The sequence below is a fragment of the Gorilla gorilla genome, chromosome 6 (assembly GCF_029281585.2).
Source record: "Gorilla gorilla gorilla isolate KB3781 chromosome 6, NHGRI_mGorGor1-v2.1_pri, whole genome shotgun sequence".
In the NCBI taxonomy this organism is placed as follows: Eukaryota; Metazoa; Chordata; class Mammalia; order Primates; family Hominidae; genus Gorilla; species Gorilla gorilla.
The window spans coordinates 61,763,428-61,782,118 of NC_073230.2; positions in this window are offsets into that span (position 1 = coordinate 61,763,428).

Here is an 18,691-nt window from a genome sequence, read left to right on the forward strand (position 1 = left end):
ACTTTGAAACATAAATTCCAATTTTAGATCATCTCTCTCAAGTTCAAAGTTCCACAGATCTCTAGGGCCGGGGCAAAATTCTGACAGCCTCTTTGCTAAAGCATAGCAAGAGTGATCCTTGCTCCAGTTCCCAAGAAGTTCTCATCTCCATCTGAGACCACTTCAGCCTGGGTTTCATTGTCCACATCACTATCAGCATTTTGGTCAAAGCCATTTATCAAGTCTCTAGGAAGTTTCAAACTTTCCCCATCTTTCTGTCTTTTTCTGAGCCCTCCAACCTGTTTCAATCTCTGCCTCTTACCTGGTTCCAAAGTTGGCTTCCACATTTTCAAGTATCTTTATAGCAGTACCCCACTCTCTGAGATCAGGTAATTAATGGAGTTTCAGCAGAGGTCTGACTTACAGTGGGTCCAGTGGGTCCTGGACTCATCCTGTGGTCATTTCCCCAGTGCCAGAATGCATAATTGGCATAAGCATACTTAGCAGCTGGCAGAACTCCCACATTGGCTCCCTGACCAGTAGGGTGAGGGCTATTATGGTGGGAAAGACCAAATGGAAGCCATTAGAGCTGCTTCTACCTAGAAAAATAGTAAATCAAAAACAATATCACATCTCTGGAGGGATTGAACAGATTAGTGCCACCATCAAGGACTTGAAAGACGCACGGGTGGTGATTCCCACCACATCCCCACTCACTTCTACTATTTGGTCAGTGCAGAAGACAGACAGATCTTGGAGAATGACAGTGGATTGTCATAAGCTTAACCAAGTGGTGACTCCAATTATTGTTACTCTACCAGATGTAGTTTCATGGCTTGAGCAAATTAACACATCTCCTGGCACCTGGTATGCAGCTATTGATTTGGCAAATGCCTTTTTCTCCATTCCTGTCCATAAGATCCACCAGAAGCAACTTGCCTTCAGCTGGCAAGGTCAGTAATATACCTTTACTGTCCTACCTCAGGCTTTGTGTCATAATCTTGTCCACAGAGATCTTGATTACTTTTCCCTTCCACAATCACACTGGTCCATCACCTTGATGATATTATGCCGGTTGGACCCAGTGAGAAGCAGCAAACACACTGGACTTATTGGTGACACATTTGTGTGCCAGGGGATGGAAATAAATTCAACTAAAATTCAGGGAACTTCTACCTCAGTAAAATGTCTAGGGGTCCAGTTATGGGGGGCATGTAGAGATACTCCTTCTAAGGTGAAGGATAAGTTGCTGCATTAGGCCCCTCCTACAACCAAGAATCAGGCACAATGCCCAGTGGGCCTATTTGGATTTTGGAGGCAACACATTCCTCATTTGGATGTGTTACTCTGGCCCATTTATCGAGTGACCTGAAAGGCTGCTGGTTTTGAGTGGGGTCCAGAACAGGAAAAGGCAATGCAACAGGTCCACGCTGCTGTGCAAACTTCTCTGCCACTTGGGCCATATGACCCAATAAATCAATGGGGCTGGAGGTGTCAGTGGCAGATAGGGATGCTGTTTGGAGCCTTTGGCAGGCCCCCATAGGTGAATCACAGCAGAGGCCTCTAGGATTTTGGAGCAAGGCCCTGCCATCTTTTTCAGATAACTACTCTCCTTTTGAGAGACAGTTCTTGGCTTGTTACTGGGCTTTGGTAGAAACTGAATGTTTGACTATGGGTCACCAAGTTACCATGTTACCTGATCTGCCTATCATGAACTGGGTGCTTTCTGAACCATATATAGCCATAAAATAGGTCATGCACAGCAGCATTCCATCATCAAATGGAAGTGTTATATATGTGATCGGGGTCAAGCAGGTCCTGAAGGCACAAGAAAGTTACCTGACAATGTGGTTCAAATGCCCATGGTCTCCATTCCTCCCACCTTGCCTTCTCTCCCACCATCTGCACCAATGGCCTCATGGGGAGTTCCTTATGCTCAATTGAACAGAAGAGAAGACTAGCTCCTGTTTTACAGATGGTGCTGTATGAAATGCAAGCACCACCCAAAAGTGGACCGCTGTAGCACTTCAGCTTCTTTCTAGGGCATCCCTGAATTACAGTGGTGAAGGGAAATCTTCGCAATAGGCAGAACTTTGAGCAGTGCACCTGGTTGTGCACTTTGTTTGGAAGGAGAAATGGCCAGATGTGTGATTATATACTGATTCATAGGCTGTAGCGAATGGTTTGGCTGAATGGTCAGGGACTTGGAAGGAGTATGATTGGAAAATTGGTGAAAAGGAAATTTGGGGAAGAGGTATGTGAATGGACGTCTCTAAGTGGTCAAAAACTGAAGAAATTTGTAACTCACATGAATGCTCACCAAACGGTGACCTCAGCAGAGGAGGATTTTAATAATCAAGTGGATGGGATGACTTGCTCAGTGGACACTACTTAGCCTCTTTCCCCAGCCACCCCTGTCATTGACCAATGTGCCCATGAAAAAAGTGGCATGGTGGCAGAGATGGATGTTATGCATGGACTCAGCAAATGGACTCTCACTCACCAAGGCTGACCTGGCTACAGCCATCACTGACTGCCCAATTTGCCAGCAGCAGAGACCATCAGCGAGCCCTCAATATGGCACCATTCCTTGGGATAATCAGCCAGTTTCTTGGTGGAAGGTTGATTATATTGGACTCATCCATTATGGAATGGGCAGCATTTTGTCCTCACCCGAATAGACATGTACTCTGGATATGGGTTTGCCTATCCTGCAGGCAATGCTTCTGCCAAGACTATCATCTGTGAACTCACAGAATGCCTTATCCACTGTCACGGTATTCCACACAGCATTGCCTCTGACCAAGGCACTCCCTTTATGGCTAACGAAGGGCAGCGGTGGGCTCGTGCTCCTGGAATTCACTGGTCTTACCATGTTCCCCCTCATCCTGAAGCAGCTAGATTGATAGAACAATGGTGTGGCCTTTTAAAGTCACAATTACAATGCCTACAAGGTGATAGTACTTTGCATGGCTGGGGCAAAGTTCTCCAGAAATCTGTGTATGATCTGAATTAGTGTCCAATATATGGTACTGTTTCTCCCATAGCCCGATTCACAGGTCCAGGAATCAAGGGGTAGAAGTGGAAGTGACATTACTCACTATCATCCCTAGTGACCAAGTAGCAAATATTTTGCTTCCTGTTCCCATGACATTATATTCTGCTGGCCTAGAGGTCTTAGTTCCAAAGGGAGGAATGCTGCCACCAGGAGGCACAACAATGATTCCACTAAACTGGCAGTTAAGATTGCCACCTGGCCACATTAATTTCCTCCAACTTCTAAGTCAACAGGCTAAGGAGGGAGTCACAGCGTTGGCTGGGGTGACTGACCTGGACTATCAAGAGTAAATCAATCTACTACTCCACTATGGAGGTAAGAAAGTGTATGTGTGGAATACAGCAGATCCATTAGGGTGTCTCTTAGTATTACCATGCCCTGTGATTAAGGTTAATGGGAAATTACAACAACTCAATCTGGGCAGGACTACAGATGGCCCACACCCTTCAGGAATGAAGGTTCGGATCACTCCACCGGTAGAAAACCACAACCAGCTTAGGTGCTTGCTGAAGGCAAAGGGAATACAGAGTGAATAGTAGAAGAAGTTAGTCATCGGTATCAGTACCATCCATGACCACGTGACCAGTGCAGAAAGGAGGACTGTAATTGTTAGAAATATTTCCTTCTTAATTTGTTAAGAACATGTTTGTGCATGTATACACTTGTACTAAGAAAATATCTTCATTTTCTTTTCTTTTTTTTTGTTAAGTGACATAAGATTTATTGACTTCATATCAGCATTTAAGTGTTGATAACTTTACATAATAGCATTTGGGTGAAGGATTAGTGTGCTTCCAGTTGTATGAAAGACAGCTGTATTATGTTACATGTAATTATGATCTTATTATTGTCTTAATTTGGAGATTATGTATGATTTCAGGAGATGTGTATGGGTTCAAGTTGACAAGCGGTGGATTTGTGATGGTTAATATTGTCAACTTGATTGGATCGAAGGATGCAAAATATTATTTCTGGGTGTATCTGGGTGTTTCTGGGTGTTGTCAGAAGAGATTAACATTTGAGTCAGTGGAATGGGAGAGGAAGACCCACCTTCAAGAAAATCCACTCACAATGTGGTGGGCACCATCCAATCGGCTGCCAGTGTGGCTAGAAAAGCAGGCAGAAGAAGGTTGCAGAAGCTGACTTGCTGAGTCTTCTGGCCTTCATCTTTCTCCCTTTCATCTTTGAGGGCTGAATGCGTCCAGCCCTCAAATATCAGACTCCAAGTTCTTCAGCTTTGGACACTTGGACATACACCAGTGGTTTGTCAGGGGCTCTTGGGCCTTCAGCCACAGGCTGAAGGCTGCTCTGTAGCCTTCCATAATTTTGAGGTTTTGGGACTTGGACTGAGCCACTTCCTTGCTCTTCGACTTGCAGAGGGCCTATCATGGGACTTCACCTTGTGATTGTGTGAGTCAATTCTCCTTAATAAACTCACTTTCATATTTACATATATCCTATTAGTTCTGTTCCTCTAGAGAGCCCTGACTAATACAATACTCCTGTAAAATATCTTTTCACTGTCTCCAACAAGCTGTTTCTGGCACTTAGTGGGAGCTCAATGATTATTTATTAAATAGATGAACGATAGCATCATGTGAACCTGGAGTCAATATAGTTAATTATCTATAGTACTAGGCTGCCTGTGGAGCATGCAGGGGTGGAACCAAATTATTTAAGGATTCTTGTCTATAAAATAATTTTATTAAAACATTTTTTAATTCATAGGCTTATGAAAAGTGTAGTGATTTATTGATGAAGATGTAAAATAATGCATACAGAAAGGTGCTTACATATTTCTTTATCATCTAATCAGGGCAGATGAAGAGTCTTCATAGTCTCCAGACACCATCTCATACCATTGAGGTCTTAGGACCATCTCTCCATGTTCTTTCTTGTCAAGAGCACCACCTCTTGCTAATTTCATATCTCTCCCCTAAGACAAAGGTGGCTGCACTCCTGTTACTCATCTCATGGCTCACACTGGACATGTTTGTATTAAAACAATACATATCTTCTTGCCTTTATGGTTCCCTAATGGCCTTTATTTTACGCTGGTTACATTGTTACTCATGACACCATGATGCCCACTGGCACTCCATTGTGCAACTCTGACTCTCTCAAACATCATCACTGTTTTTGCTGATAATAATCCCAAGGTCAGTTCTTATGCAGAATGTGCAGGAAAATGTAAAAGATAATTTACCTATTCGTGTTAATTTTTCCATTGGAAATTCTATGATGCTATTGTGTAAACCTAGAACAACACATGTTCTCTTAAACATGTCTTCTCTTGAACTTTGTAGGCTGTAATCAAGCCTTGCCTGAGACCTCTTTCACTGTTGAGAACACCTGGATGTCCACACACTGCCAGAGTGGAAAGGATGGCCTGGCCCATGGGCGGAACCTGGGGAGGGGGCAGCTGACCTCAGCGCTATGCCACTGTGGGCAACATGGGCAGAAAAGAATGAGGGAAGGCCTGAACACCTGCCCACACATGCTGCCCCAGCCCAGAGCACTGACTTGGCCCTACCTCCACAATGATCGAGTGTCTCCCAAAATCAGAGTGTCCGCACCATCTTGGTGTCCCAAACCCACATCATCTGTTTTCCAGGATCGTCCATGTGGAGCCTGAATACTCCAGGCCAGGTGCCACCCCATGGCTGCCCGTCCCCTGATCTCCTGAGCATCTGGATGTCCCAGAGAGCACAGGGAAAGATTGGGTATGGGGAGTTGGAGAGAGCTCCCAAGGGGAGAGACAAAGAGTGGGACATGCACCCCATTAGGTTCTCAGGGCACCCTGCCTAGGCTGCAATGGAGATGGCTGGTCCCAGACACTCAAGAAGGGCTTGAAAAATTTCCTATACTCCTCTTCAAAACCAGGGAGCCCTCGCCTGGGTCTAAAGATTCTACTTCAGGAGAAAACCGTTTCTGTTTAATCACCTGACAAAAATTAGGGCATTTAAAGGTAAAAATCCTCATTTAAGATATCTTCAAATATGGTAAATAGAAATCTCTAAAATATAGATTGAAATTTTATAAATGGAAAAAATTGATGGTTAATAAATTTGGATCCTATTGTTTTTGCCTAAAATGATAAGAATTGTGACTTTTAAATAATGAGATGCTCATTTTATTGTTTAACCTGAAAACTGACTCTAAGGCCAAATCTGTAAAGGAGATGCGAAATTATTTTGAGGAGTGGAAGTATCATCAGAATAAGTGTTTTGCCTGATGTAACTACTTCAAAAAATCCTGTTTTTCTGGTTATGTCTGTGCTATTATGATTATTTAAAAGTTGAGTCTTATTACTGATCAAACAAAGCAAAATAAAAAACTCTCCAGTGATATTAGGCCAGCCATGTGCCTCATCTCCATGGGGGGCAGGCAAACACTAATGCAGGCTAAATTCACTGGTTAATTTTCCAGTTTTAAATGGGAAAAATAAATGAAGGGAGGAGTAAAGCAAGCAATAAAAATAATTGAAAGACTACGAGATACAAATAGGATTTGATTTAGTTGACTGGAAAAATGCCTAAGGGGTAAAAGGAATGTCTCTATTACTCTTCTCAAATAAATGAGAGGAAATGTTCATTATAGAACATGGATACCCATAAATGATTTCTTTGGCAAGAGCATCTTTGTACCACATATACATATCACTTTCTATACACATTACAGCCTTATATCGACTCAGCAGTATAAATGAGAGAAGCAGTACACACACTCCCACACACACTCTCACACATCAGCCCCCATCCACATGCACACACACACACACCCTCCACCCCACCCCCCGACACACGCACACACACAACTAACCTTAGGATACAAAGATTGAGGCAACGTTAAGACCAACCCAGTAGAGAGTGCTAAGATGAATGGATTCAAGGTCAATCTATAATATTTTGAACTCGTCTTAGAAAAATACAATCCCTACACATGATCAATCAAAAAAGGAATTTGGGAACAGATGGGAGAGGTCAGCTCAGTGACCTCGTTTTAGGTTCAGTGGTTTTATAGCACTTTTTTTTCCAAAACAATTTGGGGAGCTGTACTGCTTTCCCATTGTTGCTATAACAAATGGTGACAAACGTCATGGCTTGAAACAAGATATTTATTCCATCAGAGTCCTAGAGGCCAGGAATCCAAAATCTGTACCCCTGAGCTGAAATCAAAGTGTTGGTAGGACAGTGCTCTCTGAATTCCTTGATACTTTGGGATTCTGGTGGTTGCCGCATTACTCCATGCTACTTCAAACTTCAGGACAAATGTCTTCAAATTTCCCTCTGTTGCATCTTCCCACCACCTTCTCCATGTGTGTCTGTGTATGAAATCTCCCTTTACCTCCTTCTTAGAAGGAGATGTGATTACATTTAGGGCTACTCAGTTAAGCTAGGAGAATGTCTCCATCTCAAGATCCTTAACTTTATCACATCTGCAAACACCTTCCTTCTTTCTCTCTTTTTGCCATATAATATAACATTCACAGATTCCAGAGATTAGGACATGGATATCTTTGGGGGTGGGGGCATTTTTTTAACCTACCACATGAGTATTGGAGGACTTCTTATATCATAAAGAAGTTTTAAGGTTTACAACAACTCACCATATAATACACAGTTCAAGATTTATGCTAAATGACTAGAATACAAGTGAATGACAATGGGGCCCTGAAATTAAGTGATACACAATATAGGGACATTACACAATATAGAGACATTACACAATCTTGTATAGGTTTGAATGTTTTTTTCTTATAGAAGCAAAACTACAGTGACTTGTAGATCAGCATATAAATGTGCCCAGAAAAGCTTTCATTTTGATAGGATTGCGTATCGTGTGTTGGCTTGTTTTTAAATAAATTTCATTTTTCAGAGCACTTTTAGGTTCACAAAAAAAGTTCACGGAACAGAGAGATCCCACATAATTTCTGCATCTCATATACATAGCCCCTCCCACCATCCACATCCAATACCAGAGTGACGCATTAGTCACAATCAATAAAATGAGGTTGCCACATCATTATCACTCAAAGTTCATAGTTCACATTAGGGTATCTCTTGGTATTGTACATTATATGGGTTTGGACAAAAGTATAATGACATATAGCCACCGTTATGGTATCATACAGAGTAGTTTCACTGTCTCAAAATCCTCTGTACTCTGCCTATTAATTCATCTTTTCCAGTCTAACTCCTGCAGCCACTAATCTTTTACTGTCTCCACAGTTTTGCCTTTTATAGGATGTCATATAGTTGGAATCATTCAGCATGCAGCCTTTTGGGCCTGGCTTCTTTCACTTAATAACATGTATTTAAGGTTACTCTGTGTCTTGACATGGCTTGATAAATAATTTCCTTTTAGTGCTGTGATATTCCATCCTCTGGATATGCCACAGCTTACTTATCCATTCGTCTACTGAAGGGCATTTTAGTTGCTTCCAAGTTATGGCAATTATGAATAAATATTGTTTCTGCATACATGTTTTACAAGGTTGAGTTTCAATCCCCAGCGCTGCCCAATATGGAAAATGATACCCTTTAGTGCTGCTGAAAAATAAATACATATTTAGTGTCGTAGGACCAAAAGGTTTGTATGCCTGCTATGCAGTAGCAGACCAATAAACTGAGACAGCAGGGTTTGCAGCAGGCAAAGAGTTTAATGATTGCAAGGCACACAGGGAGAAGACGGGAGGAGACACTCAAGTTCATCTCCTTGACAAGTTCTAGTCTGGGATTTTTAAGGGGATCATGGAAAGTGAAGAGACTGGAAAACTGGGGTAATTGATTGGTTGGGGTGAGGGGGATGAAATCATGTGGATGTGGAAGCTTCATTCTTTAGTGAGTCAGCCTCCTGTGGGGTCCTTCAAACCAGCTGGCATCAGTGGTTTCACTGGCATGCAGAGACCTATTCAAGTTGTTATGTATAGGGCAGTTAAGGGGAACTATCATATTGTAACAGGGTCTATGTGATTCTGGGGCAACAGGCACCAAACAACTATGAGGAAGGAGGAGAGAGCAGAGTGACCTCATAATGAATGCTGAGTGTGCTGCAATGGGTTATTTTCATTTCTCCCTCTCCCTTCTTCCCTGATTAATTTTACAAAGTTTATAGGGATGGTTTCATTAGCATCACTGTAAGTGTCATGTTGCAGGATCCAAGACTGAAGACATGGATGGTTGTGAGAAACGGTCCTACTGGTGGGGCCACGTGCAAATTTCCCACAGCTTCCAGGTAACCACAATTCTGCTTCCTTCTTCAAAAGTACACTTATTTATTTATTGCATTATATTTCAATAACGAGATTCTAGTATTTTTTCTGTCAGATCAAATCCTAGGAATAATAAATGGTCATTCATTGCATATCAGACACTCTGTAAGAACTTTAAGCTGCACACATAAGTCTGGTTGTGAGGCACGGTCAAGCCCATTGACATATGAGGAAATGGAGGCTATGGAAACTAAGCACCCAAGATCAAGTAACCAGTAAGAATGGAAGTAGGGTTTCAGTCTCTCTGACCAAGATTATCTGCTAGTTAAATCCTATCCTTAGATAATTCTCACAACTTACTGCATAGAACTTCTGTGAGTGCCTGACTGCACTCCAGCCTGGAAGAGAGGGAGAGATCCTGTCACAAAAACAAAAACAAAAACAAAACACTTTTCATGTGTACAGATTTTCCTGTTCAGATATTTTATGTGATATTTTGCATCTAGTTTCTTTCATTTAGCCCAATAGTTTTGAGGTTTGTCCATGCTATAGCATGAATTAGTATTTTTTTCTTTATAATATTCTATTGCATAGGTATAAGGCATTTTGTTTATTCATTCACCAGTTGATCAACATTTGGGTTCTGTCCTCATTTTGTCTATTATAAATAATGCTGTTATTTATGTCTAGAAAATAGTTTTCATAGGGCATATGTTTTCATTACTCTTGGGTATATCCCTAAGAATGGAATTGCCAGGTCATATGGGAAATTTAGAAGTCCTTAAGCCATTTGAAATGATGTCTGATTAGGCAAACCTGATAATTTCTATGAATGTCCCTAAAATTTGAATGTAAGGTCAAAAAAAACATACAAAATGTTTAAAAACAATAACAATTCATCAAATCATTGCCCATGTCTGGTAAAGTTTCCACAAACCTAACTACCTATATGAGAGAATTCCAATACATAATGCAGGTTTATCTGCTGGAGACACAGACATCAAAAAAAGAAAGTAAAAGAAGCATCTTAGTGCTTGCAAGTAAACAGTGAGATCCTCAATTGCCTCCCTGCTATTTACTCTCAGATTATGAAATGCAGAATGGGCTGGGAGCGATGGCTCACACCTGTAATCCCAGCACTTTGGGAGACTGAGGTGAGTGGATCATGAGGTCAAGAGATCAAGACCACCCTGGCCAACATGGTGAAACCCCGTCTCTACTAAAAATACAAAAATTAGCCGGGCGTGGTGGTGCCCACCTGTAGTCCCAGCTACTCGGGAGGCTGAGGCAGAACAATTGCTTGAACCTGGGAGGCAGAGGTTGCGGTGAGTTGAAATCGCGCCACTGCACTCCAGCCTGGTGACAGAGCAAGACTCTGTTTCTAAATAAATAAATAAATAAATAAATAAATAAATAAATAAATAAAAAAGAAATGCAGGATGTTTGTAACCAAAGCAACTGGAATGTCACTCATTGCCTGAAAATGTGTAATTTTTTAGGTAGTTGGAAATCTAGCTTCTGGACCACTTTCCCCTTCATAAATGCCTTTGAAGACAACAGTGTAACATAAAACACCCATGTAAAACAGAGGACGGTGCCTGGCCCTGGCGAATTGAGTTCTTGAAGAAAGGGCAAATCCATTCCAATAGACCTGTGTGAGCCAGGATTGGAGGCAGAAAGCCCAGGGACTTGGTTTTTTGTTTTTTGTTTCTTTTTCTTGTGCTAAATCTGTTTACAGTCTCAGAATTTAAAGTGTGGTGGCAATAGAATATTCCATCTTTAGCTGAGAACTGGAACTCGAGCAAAAATATCCAATGCTGTTTTCATTATGGTCTGCAATTTGCAGCATGTAACAAGCACACATTGGTGTAGATTAACTAAAAATGTGTTGCTATGTTGTTTGCTTGTTTGTTTTGCGTAACAGAAAGACTGAGATGGACAGAGAAGGGCTAGCGGAGAAATTTTAAGATACCATTAAAGGTCCAGATTTCCACTCCTCAGCTCCTTCTTTCATTCAGTCATCACAATGTCCTTACCAGGTGGGGCTCAAGAACAGGTGAGGAGATAAATTCATCACCTATATTGAGAAAGAAAACACAAATTGAGTTTCTTTGATTTATTGAGAAATTTTATGGAGGTCTACTATAAAATACATGTTTACAAATATCCAATACACAATTTGAGTATTCACTAATAGTTAAAATGCAGTAAAAAATTATCATTTCTCTGTCATTCCTTCATTCATTTTATGTTTTACATATCTATTTACTATCCACGCATTTTTCCTTTTTTCACATTTTAAAATAATTAGCTCTTACAACACTTGGCACACAAAGTTCTTGTTGAAAAATTATTTATTGGTGAGTATTTCTCTCTGTAGTAAATTTATTTCTTGTTTCTACCTTTTGTTTTTCCTTGCAGTCTAATCTTACCAGTTCACTAAATTTGTCATTTAATTTTTTATCTGCCTATATTTAGCTGATATTTTATACTTATATAATTAATAGTTCTCTATGTTTACATATAGTTTTCTTAGAAATCATTTTATTTCAAAAGCAGGAATTCACAACAGTTAATTTCCTAGAAAAAATATGCACGTTTACATTTATTTTCCTAACTGAAGACACAGGGTTTACTTCTATTAGTTTTTTGAATGCTTTCTGTGTTATATATTCATTTTTGGCAATATGTTATATAGATTGTTTAACTGCTACTTTCCTAATCATTTTGTAATTTTAAAATCATGTATCTTTTACTATTATCCTAATTTATATGTTTTGGTGTTCTTTACACATCCTCAATTCAATCTTACTGTCAATAATAGCAACTGCCATGAATGAGCCACTATGTATTATTTATAACAAAGTTCAGCAAACTATAGCCTCTCACGCCAAATTTGCCCTGCTCTGCCTATGTTGGTAAAGGAAGTGTGATTAGAATACAGCTAGACCCATTTGTCTACATGATGTCTATGAGTGGTTTTTTTACTATAATAGTAGAGAAGAATAATGGTGATGGAGAACTTATGGCTGGCAAAATTGAAAATATTTACTGTTACATACAAAGTTTGTCAACCTTGATCTAAACAGACACACATACACACACACACATATTCCCCATTGACATGTAAAGCAAATTTTAACCAATAGGATAAAATATTGACAATTTACTACCATATACTATGGGTTTGTCTAGCACTTAAAGGTTATTCCTAAAAAACATAAAAATAAATATCAGGCAGCTGTGAAATCTAGAAATTTATATAGTTTTTGAAAGGTAAAAATATGCTTTCACAATACAGTAGGAGAATATTAAACTTAATTACATAGAGTTGAAATTGTTAATACAGGAAATACCTATAATAGTATATATTCTTTCAAGGGATCAAAAAAGATGACATTTCTTACAGGTACATTTGCTACCTGACTATTCTAATTTTAGTTCTTTGTTAAAAATATTCTACATTATGGAGACAATAGCCTTAGCAATTACAGAATAGTAACAATATATGCATATTAAAGAGCATTTCCATTTTTCTTTATGTATAATCCCATTTTATTAAGTTCTTATTCCTCAGAACTAACTCTATTTGAATAAATGCACTTCATTTCACATCAATAAACCCCGAAGGTGACATAAAATTTGACAGTGATGTAAGTGGCAAACCACTATCTATTTCTTGCATGTCTGTTCTAGAGTATTAATCGTGCTGTTGGTATTTAAAGGGTTGCAATGAACATTCCCATTGGTATTCTACGGCAATTTAATCACACTACTATTCATCATTAAGCATTACCCTGTGGATAATATCACTCACCGCAGGGCTGATATTATGATACACTGGGGGGACCTGGCAGCTTTGTCTTCATTAGCTGACTTATGTAGTGACTTGTAAGATTAAATGTCATCAATGACCTCCTAATTGCCAAACCCATTGGCCAACTTAGAGCTCTCATGCTAATCGTCCTTTCTGCAGTATTTGACCCTGCTACAAAACTGCATTATTTTTACACTCTCTTCTCTTTGCTTCCTTGGTACTACACTTTCTTGGTTCAGTCCTTTTCTAAAAATGTTTATGTTCAATCTCTTTTAAGGACTTTATTTCCTCTGCCTTGTTCTTAAAAGCATTCCCAAGATCTCATGATGAAGAGCATTTTGCTTTGTATCCCTCTCTCCGGGGTTATTTTCACTTTCATGAATTTACTATCACTTCTCAGAGCAGAATTTTTCTCCTGTCTGGAGTCAACATTTCAATGACTTAGGGACGCTAGTTAGGTTCATAGGGAGGGAAAAAGGAAGAGAAAAAAAGAGTTAAAGTAAGAAAGGTCTTTTATTATAAATAATTAATCCTTCATGTTCTAGACTTTAGGCCCAATATGAGAATGGATTATGAACATCTGTCACAATCAGAATTTCAATAAATATCACCCAATTTACCTTTCCACTACCTAATGTCAAATTATAATGTATTTCTACATGCTGGGAATTGATCATTTGATAAGCGATATCAAGTATATATTTAGTTAAAATATAATGAATCATTTTATGATTTATTGACCAATATGATTTATTGGCCAATATTGGCCAATATCTTCTATCAAACACCAGGAAGGATCTGGGAATTTACCTTACTTGCAAGCTAATAGATTAGCTTGGCACAGCTTCATGGATGCTGGCAGAAGACGCAACACTTCTGGGTCAGAGACAAAGGGCCATTTGTTATTAAGAGCAAGAGCCATGGCTACAGCATCTGCATTGGTGCCAGTTCTTCAAGCCCCTGATCCCACAGGTGACACAGAGTGTTAAGCAATGCCCATGCTTGCAGTAGGTTGTATTAAAAGAGAGGAACCACCATTTTAGGAAAACCAAATCATTTATAAAAGACAGTAAGCCTGCTTTGACCTTTGCCCAGAGAAAGGCATTGTCTTTGTTATTCTGGACAGTAAATAAACCTGCACTTTTCTCTCGGATGTAGGAGTGTGGGGGTGTTGAGAGGACACTATATTCCAAGATCATTTAGTATATGAACATCCTTAGCAAGATAGTCTAGAACTAGGCAGTCCCACTCCCGAGACATGCAAAAATGTGACAGACCCATGGAGAATTTTCCTCAGTAATATTTACCCCTTGTTTCTACACTGTCTTGGCTTCCGAAGAATTTCCCATGAGTCTGCCACTCTTGCAGTCACTCTAATTAATCTGACTGGCAGAAGCTGGTATCAAATTTGTTTAATGTATCTCAAATGTCATTTAATTAAGACTACTTTCAATGGGACTCAATGTTGAAGGATGAGTCCCACCTGAAATATTGACTTCATTTATGCTTGCATTCAACCAGGTTAAAAAAAAAAAAAAACTCAGTAACCATCAGGATCAATTTTTGAAAGCCAAGTGGCTTGCTCTTTAAGTTTCTGAGTTGATCTTTCTATTTGATTCTAGGCAATAATCCAGGTAGAGGAGGATGCATTCTTTATGGTCCTGCCTCCATCTTGACCCACTGGGAAGAAGTTTAGCACAAGTCGGTAGTCTGTAACTTTCCTTGCCAGGTAGTTAAGGCAGACCTGAATGCCTTCCGAAGACACCGTGGTGTCATTTATCACTGCGGGTCAAGTCAGCACAAAGTGTTGTAACAAGTTTTCTAATAGGATGATTCCCATCACCGAGAAAACTGCTAACAGTGCAGGCTTAAATAATCAATTAGTTATCCCTCTGGGAAGTTCCGCTGAATAACCAGGGTTGGCCTCATTTTGGAAATATGCCCGCAATTGCCTGAGGGCTATATGATTTCCTGAGGGTATTGCTTTAAGACTTGAAGATTACTTACTACTACCACTAAGGTGGTGCAATTCACTAGGTTTTTTTTTTCAGGGTGGAATGGGGTTGGGAGGGGTAGGAAGCAAGTTAATTCCTGATTTCCACACAAATAGTACAATTTTGAGGGCACACATGGTGCCCCTGGAAGGAGAGTGTTGTTTACAAGCAGGACCTAGATCATAGATCAGTCAGGGGTGCTGTGTGACGGTGCCTACAACATAACCTCCCAGACAGCTGCTAGCTCTAAAGGTACACTCACCCACCCCACTCCCTCTTAACAGCAGACAACATAGTAGAGGTCCACTTACGGCCCATTTGGCAATATGATTTGTAAACATGTTCATCACTGATTCCCATGGAATTTCTTCCAATCACTCTAATCAACCCATGAGGTCCTCATTCTTCCTGTTTAATTAAGTTGCATCTTTGTTACATCCCATCCTCATCATTTAAACAGTCAAGAACTGTGAAGCATTTGAGATTGTGCTCTTCTAGCAAGCTAACAAATTAAGTTGCCTTAGTTTCATGGATCCAAGCAGAAGATGCAAATCTCGTAATCAGAAAAAAAAAGACAGATTAGTACTCACAGAAATAGTAGCAGTTGAATATCAGAATTTGCACTGGTTCCTGAAACTCCAAGTCCCACTGGGTGACATAACAGGGTTAGATATACCTTCATTTGGAGTAAGTGAAACAAGAAAGGGACCCTAAGCTTGGGAACCTGAATCTTTCATACTAGAGAGGAAGCCTTTTAGCTCTTTTTCTGGAGGAGGTCGTAATACTTTTTCACACTGGAGAGCAAACCAACTTGCCCATTTCTTCTTTCACTCTATTCTAAGGCTGTTAACTATGCAAACATCCTTGAAAAGACAGACCACAACAAGGGTGGAGGGTGGCCAGCACCTCTGCTCACAAGATGTGAGGAACAAGAGAGAGCCATGGGAAATCATTCACGAATATCCTATAATTGAAATAATTATTAGAAGAAAAAAAAAAAAGACCAGGAATAGTATTTACAGAGCTCTTCCAAAAAGAGATGTGAAGCAAGCAAAGCATTCTTTAAAACCCACCTCTTGGCCAGGCGCTGTGGCTCACTCCTGTAATCCCAGCACTTTGGGAGGCGGAGGCGGGTGGATCAGGAGATCAGGAGATCCAGACCATCCTGGCTAACAGGGTGAAACCCGTCTCTATTAAAAATACAAAAATTTAGCCAGGCGTGGTGGCAGGTGCCTGTGAGAGGTGAAGCCGGTTGGGCTTCTGGGTTGGGTGGGGACTTGGAGAACTTTTCTCTCTAGCTAAAGGATTGTAAATGCATCAGTCAGTGCTCTGTGTCTAGCTAAAGGTTTGTAAACACACCAATCAGCACTCTGTGTCTAGCTAAAGGTTTGTAAATGCACCAATCAGTGCTCTGTGTCTAGCTAACAGGATGGGGACTCTGAGAACTTTTGTGTCTAGCTAAAGGATTGTAAATGCACCAATCAGCACTCTGTGTCTAGATAAAAGATTGTAAATGCACCAATCAGCACTCTGTAAAATGGACCAATCAGCACTCTGTAAAATGGACCAATCAGCACTCTGTAAAATGGACCAATCAGCACTCTGTAAAATGGACCAATCAGCAGAATGTGGGTGGGGCCGAATAAGGGAATAAAAGCTAGGCCACCGTCGGCAACCCACTGGGGTCCCCTTCCACAGTGTGGAAGGTTTGTTGTTTCGCTGTTCACAATGAATCTTGGCGCTCCTCACTTATGAGCTGTAACACTCACCAGGAAGGTCTGTGGTCTCACTCATAAGTGTCAGGGAGACCATGAATTCTCCAGGGGGAATGAACTCCACACGCACTGCCTTTTTGAAGGGTAACACTCAACGAAAAGGTTTGCAGGTTCACTCCTGAAGTCAGCCAGAACACGAACCCACCAGGAGAAAGAAACTCCGGACATGTGGGAGCATCAAAAGGAACAAACTGTGGACAGACCATCTTTAAGAACTGTAACACTCACTGTGAGGGTCTGCGGCTTCATTCTTAAAGTCAGCAAGACCAGGAAGAACCCACCAATTCCAGACACACCTGTAGTTCCAGCTAATTGGTAGGCTGAGGCAGGAGAATGACGTGAACCTGGGAGGCAGAGCTTGCAGTGAGCCGAGATCAGGCCACTGCGCTTCAGCGTGGGCTACAAAGTGAGACTCCGCCCCAAAACAAAACAAAATTATCTTCCATTCTGAGATGGGCATTCTAGAGAGTCTTGAAAAGCCTGAATTCTGTCTTATGTCCTCCTGCTACAGGAATGGAAAGGCTGTAGATAATAAAGGCTCATGTAGAGTGGGCTCACTCCAACATCGTTAGGAAATTTTGAGCAAACTGAGGAGATAAATTGACTCCCACGAGAAAGAAAAAATAAAGGAGGAGAGACATAGGATGTTGAATAAGACAGTTTAAAAAATTGAGAAGGCAGTGAAAATGGATACACACCATCATGGCAAATTTTGAAGGTGTGAACAAGTAAAGAGTGGGTTATGTGATTTTGAGAAATCTCTTATCAACTCTGGATAATGTCATAATTTTTAATCTTTCCCAAACTTACAGATAAAACGTCCAATGTCATTAGTATTTTAATTATTGTATTTGTTTTTTATGTTGTGTTTCATCTTTTCACTGGCATATTATGTGATTATATTTCTTGTTTAATTTGTAAACTACTTGTCTCCTTTGCCCATTAATTTACAAGGCTGTTTGTGTTTTTTATTGGAAAACTTTTTTAAAACTTTAAGGGAGCTAGCCCTATATATATCGTATGTTTACAGTAATTATCAATGGCCTTTCCTCAATAGAATTTATAAAATAATCCACCTGTTTAGAAGTATTTTAAATGCTGCCTTATCATATATCTTAAATATTTATGTGCCCGTAAACTTAGTTTTATTTATTTTATTTTGTTTCGATGAAAAGGTCATACTCTTGATTACCAGAGATTTAGATTACATCTTAATACATTGTAAGGCTAGTTTGCCCTATTTCAGTCTCTTGTTCAAATATGTTTTCAGGTTATTCTCACCAGTATATAGGCATACTACTTTTTTTTTTGAGACGGAGTCTCACTTTGTCGCCAGGCTGGGGTGCGGTGGTGCAATCTCGGCTCACTGCAACCTCCGCCACCCGGGTTCAAACTATTCTCCTGCCTCAGCCTCCTGAGTAGCTGGGATTACAGGAGGGTGCCACCACACCTGGCAGTTTTTGTATTTTTAGTAGAGACAGGGTTTCACCCTGTTAGCCAGGCTGGTCTTGCTCTCCTGACTGCGTGATCCGCCCGCCTTGGCCTCCCAAACTGCTGGGATTACAAGCGTGAGGCACATTATTTTTAAAAGAAAACATTTGGTTCAGTTTCCCCCAAAAACATTATATTTAATTGGAACTTTATTTTAGAGAGATTAGAATTTAAAACCGAACATTTTCTTAAGGGTAAACAGGAACAAATCAAAACATCTCCAATGCAAATTGTTTGAATATTCTTGAGTACAAGGATAAACAGTCACTTGAGTCTGGAAATAACCTGGGATGTCCTGTCTTTCCTGGTACTGATGATCCTATTTTATATGTATATGCTTCCTCTTACGGTGCAGTTTAAGCA